We start from the raw sequence: 5,804 nt of genomic DNA on the forward strand, positions 1-5,804 counted from the left end.
TGGTTTATGTCGGTTATAGGATCTCCCAGTGTGTGTGTGTTTCCTTATGTCTATGGTGAATGGTGAAGTGATTTGAAAGTGGAATTGTGAAAGTTAATCTTTCGAAAGATTTAAATGATATTTACATTATGAGAATTGATATTCTTAATGAACTAAAAGTGATTGACAAATTATATGATAACTCGCATGTGTTATTGTAGTTATTTCATCCTCTCATGGTTATTATGATTTTCTTCGGGCTATGTGAGTCTTTCAACATCCTGCATATTTCTTATAAATATTTATGATGATGATGTTTATACAACTGCATACACCCCCATATACTCGTTCCCTTTCCATGGTACTGAACCACATCTTCGGATATGGGCTGCATTTTCTCAGAATGTAGTTCCAGGTGCTCAGTACCCAGGTTCGATAGTAATTCTTCAGGCACGCTGTTCTATATCCTTTGTTGTGGTGAGTCCTCATGTTCCGAGGATGTGATGTCTGATGTTGGTTTCACGGAATTGTTTATATTTGTTAACTGAATATGAGTCAGTTGGGGCATGTCTCAATGGCTCTCTGGTTTTATTGATTTTCATAGAGGCTTGTCATACTAGTATAGATGTTGGGAGTTGACTAATAAGTTGTATTTTGTTATCTTTCTGAAATTCTTTTATTCTTGGATGATGATTACTCTGTTGATATTTGAGGGTTATTTATGGAAACCCCGTTGATTTGTGTTGAACTGAATAAAAATGGCTCAAAGGGTTAGCTTGGGGCTACTCGTAGCCTCAAGCACTGTGTGACGCTCCTGGACCCATTTTCCGGAGCGTTACAATATCTGGCAGTTTCATTTATCATTTATTAGTTTTGGATCTACTGGGGGCCTTGTCCTAGTTTTAAGATAGATATTTGTTTCATTCATGTAGTAGAGATTTCGTCATTATAGAGATGTTGTGTTGAGATTGTGTGACATTACTCCCAATTATTACTTTCGCATGATTCTTGACTATGTTTCCATTATATTGTGTATCTTCCGCATTTTTTTTATCATATGAATTTTGAGCATTACTACCAGACAGATAGGGGTGTTTCGGGCCTTTATGGTTCAGAATACTCGTCACAGCCAGGGCCCCGGTTCGGGTTGTGGAAGAGATTGAACTACTTTTATAGGGATTAGTATTCTCAAGCCCCCATGGAGGTTAACTTGGCATTAAGTAAATTGTAGACAACTACTATAGCCTAGAGCAAAATTTATCCTATTTAGCTTGATTTGATAGCTTCAAAAATAGTATCAATAACCTTTCAACAACATATCCATGTAGACACGTAATTTTGTCCCCTACAAAAGTTCGATTTTATTCATTTCTACCTTATCATATCGTGTACCATCACCCACGTGATTACACCTCACAAAATACAATAATAATAATAATAAATAAATAATAAAATAACAAATCCTACCTAACTAATCCTATCTTATCCTAACAACCTACCTAATCAAAATAAACCACCTCACCACTCCACACCTTACCCCCTACCCCCTACCCCACGTTACCTCCCCTCTTTTTTTTCTTGTCCAAGAAGAAAGGACTCAAAAAAGGAAAATACAATATATATATACCCACATACACACAAAATAAGGGGATGAACAGTAACCAAAAAAAAATCAGCTCTTTCACTCTAGACTCTCACTCTCTCTTTCTCTCTCTAAGTTTCTTTCAGCCGGTGACCAGCGAAACCATCGCTGCCACCACTGCCACCGCCGTCAATGTCTTCTCTCCTCTGATCTCTGACCAAACCCGCCAAATCTGCCATCGCCGACACCGACTAAACCCCATTACCGCCGGAGAAGAAAGCAAACCAGCTGCTGCTCCGCCACCAGCAGTCGCTGCTTCGGCTGCGGTGCGTTAGCCACTGGCTCCATCCGTAGCTCATCCATCCGGCGAAATAGCTTCAGCTCCGGTCATCACTAGAGAAACAGGCACTGCCTCCGTTCTCGCTGTCATCGGAGATCACCGGAGTTCGATCTGTGTTGGTTTTTGGGTTTTATTTGTTTGGTGGGGGTTTTGGTTTCGTCTGTTTCCTGGTTCGTCGTCGATATTGAATTTTGAGTTGTCGTTATCAAATTGCGTCGTCGTTATTATTTGGGTTTTCATTTAACAAAGTTTGTCCCACTGGTTTTGAAGTTGTCCTATTAGTTTTTCCCTACACTGAGTTGGATTCATCGCGATCGAGGTTCTCCGGTCTAGTATTTTGGTCTTTGAATTTCTTTATTATCGTCAAGGATCAATTTCATCGAGGTCCGTTTCTTCTAACCGAATCTTTAATTTATTTTGCCTTTTTGGTGATGTTGTGGTGTGAATGATTTATTTGTTACGTGTTTGTTATGTGCGAATATGTGTTATGTGTTGGTTGATATTGGTTCCGGACTTTGAAAAGTGAATTGATAAATTGAAGCATGTTTAATCATATTGTTTGAAATAAATTTGGGGACGGGAATCGAAAATTAATAAAAGTAAATATTTTGATATTTTGATATTTTTGATATATTGTTGATGTTGAATGCGATATGTCATCGAGCGGGCAGGCAAACGTAAGCCAGGTAGGCGAAATTTAGGAATAAATGTTTCGTGGGATGTTGGAATGTGCATGTGAATGTCTCTTTCTAGATTATCGTGTTTAATTTAGATGTATTTATTTAGCTGGGGAATGCCCCGACATCGCTTGTATTTATTCACTGGAGAATGCCCCGACGTATCATGTTGGCGGAAAATGATCGTGATGAAGGTCCGCGGCGTCGGGTAAGGCATTGGAGCTTAGTCTAGATTTAGTTTAGACTAAGATTTATATTTTCGTAATTTTTTTTCAATTTTTCGGACTGTATAATTGGACTGGACTTTACGTTTTTGGACTGCTATGTTTTCTTTATTGTTTGATATTTTGTGTTCTTTTGTGTGATTTATACATTTCATAATACCAAAAATAGCCGATACACTCTATCAAACGACCGTGATTGAACCACGGGATCGAGGGGTGCCTAACACCTTTCCCTGAGTGAACAGAATTCTTTAGCCGGAATCTCTGTTTGCAAATCGGTTTAAGAGTCAAATATTTTTGAAAAGGATTTTCCAAAGGTGACTTGGCACACCGGATCATGCCAAGTGGCGACTCTGAATAAAAAATGTAAATAATCCTTTTCCGAAACAAATTTTTCATTTCTTGTCACTTAAATAATAAAACCCTTTCGAACATAAAATATATATTCTTTTGAGCACGTCAAAAAAGGGTGTGACAGCTTCTGGCGACTCTGCTGAGGACTCTGACAAGTTTTCAGAATTTGAGCTATTTTTGGAGTCGTATCGGCTTTGTTTGGCATTACGAGTGTATAAGCATTGTTTGTGGTTGTTGTTTGTGTTATTTTCACTTTTTGTGCTTTTTCGTGCTCTTTGTTTATAGTATTTATCCTATGTGTTACCGCTTTATATCTGTCATTATAAGTCCACCCCCCGGCCTTCTTTCTGCAACAAGTCCGTAGTACACGTGTTGTACACGACCTCTAGTTGAGTCACCCTTATTTTAGGGGGGAGCCGTCGGTGTTATGGAGTAGGTGGAAAGCAAAGCAGCCACTATCAACCATACGCTCCCCTGAACAGCCTTGTTAGTAAACCACAACGTAGGTCAGCCTTTAGGTAATGCTTATGTGCATCATACTGAGACCAAGCGGGACCCACATGGCCCTTTGTAGGAGACTCACCTCTAAAGCATCCCTACATGCTAACTGTTGTATTTTTAAGGGTAACGTGGTCATTTGACTGACTGATTTTTGAAAAAAAAATTTGCTAGGAGTAAGGTGCATAGGCAAAAACGAAAAAAAAAATAATATATATAGAAAGTAAGTCAAAAAGGAATGAAAAAAGAGGAATGTCGTAGTTTATTTTAGAATTCGTTATGGCTTTTGTTTTTCACAATCCAAAAACTCTAAAAGATTTTTTTTTACATTTTGTAAAGTACAGTAAATTCGAAAAAAAAAAGTTTTTTTTCATTTGTTTTTGGTAGTGTCTATTAAGTTAAGGTCGATTTATTAGTTAATCATTAATTGTCCAATCTTAATGAACTACGCATACCTGATTCCCTTCCCTCGGGTTGGGATACGTAGGCAACCCTCGATGGGTCCGGTAATATTTTGTGTCGGCTTTGGCCTTAGTCCTAGCCTAGGTCTTTCATCCCGTAATCTAGAGTTGTTTGCCAATTAGACTGATTTCGCTCAGTACTTCTGTTCAGCAAATTGGAGTCAGGAATGTGGTCTGTCCCATTGACATATGTTTGCGTCAAAAATCCCAAGGGTTGGGAATCTTCTACTCCTGTCGAATTTTTGAGATAACGTCTTATGTGTTATTATAGGATGGATTTGTCCTCCAAGTCTAGAGTTCTAATGGTTGTCAAAGTGCCCAAAAAGTTAATCAAATGGTGGGAAATGTTTAACTATGTTGATCAGCAGGAACTGGTTAAAATATTAGGTGACCTCACGGAACTTCTGCATGTTACCCCTCGTCCAGATTTAATAGAGGCTTTGTTGACCTTTTGGGATCCGAGTGGTTTGGTATTCAGGTTTGGGGAATGTGAAATGACTCCTACTTTGGCAGAAATATCCGGTTTGTTGCATTTGCCCTATATCAAGAAGGATATGATCCGAGCACGAAATCATACTGGCGTACGATTTTTACAGTCTTGTGATTTAAAAATTAAGGGTATGCGTTTGGGTTGTTAAAGTGATTCGTGGGTTTCCTTAGACTTTTTGTTAGCTATATTCGGGCCCTCGGAAGGTTTTGATTGCTTTTGGGATGAATTTCATGTGACTAAGGAGAAGTGGGAGAGAAAGCGTCTTGAAGTTTTCACCCTCGCTTTGTTAGGTACTTTAGTGTTTCCACTAGAAGAAAGATGTATTAATACCCGTTTGCAATCTGTGGTGATGGCCCTATTTCATAAGGGTCAAAACGACAAGGGCATTAATCAAAAGGGTAGGTTCACTCTCATACCCATGATCTTAACAGAAGTATATAAGGCTTTAACCGAAGTGAAGGGGGGAAGGAGATTTTTCGAGGGCAGTAACCTGATATTGTAGTTATGGATGATGGAGCATTTGCATGCACCTTCTTTAGTTAGACCAGACGTGTTAGACTGTTGTATTCCCAATCGAATGAAAGCCATGGATTCCAGGTTGCGTTTGGACAAATTCTCGCTACCCGTGGGAGTCGAGGCTTGGATTGAATTTCTTGAATCAAGAACCGGGGATAACATTTTGTGGACTTATCTGTGGCTTCGACCAAAGGTAGTATTGTTGGGTTGTCAGACACAGTTCCCTTTAGTTATCTTATGCTCAATTGCACTAAACCATACAGTCCTTCTAGGGTAATGCGCCAGTTGGGTAGGCTGCAGGACGTGCCACCAGCAGTGGATCTTCTGAAGAATGTTGAGTACTTCAAGGACCAAGACTTAGGGGAGAGCAAGTATGAGCAGTTTTGGAAGCATGCAACAAAGCTGGGTGTGGACATACTCAAAGAATGTTTGGATAATCCGGGGTACACTCAGGGATATGGGGTCTGGCTTCAATCTATCCCTCGGGGTATCATTCAACCCTTACCAGCGCAGCTTAGAGGGAGAATACAGGAAGAATGCATAGTAGATGATCATCAGGATGTAAGTGTAGGGTCCAAAGTGGAAACACTGAGGGTTCAGCTGGCAGATTTGTTCGAGACGGTAGAAAGGTGTCAGAATAATCTTTCCAAGTGCACTCCTTATGAAGCAGGAATACGGGCCCA

Source organism: Capsicum annuum, chromosome 4 (assembly GCF_002878395.1).
Source record: "Capsicum annuum cultivar UCD-10X-F1 chromosome 4, UCD10Xv1.1, whole genome shotgun sequence".
NCBI classification, from domain to species: domain Eukaryota; kingdom Viridiplantae; phylum Streptophyta; class Magnoliopsida; order Solanales; family Solanaceae; genus Capsicum; species Capsicum annuum.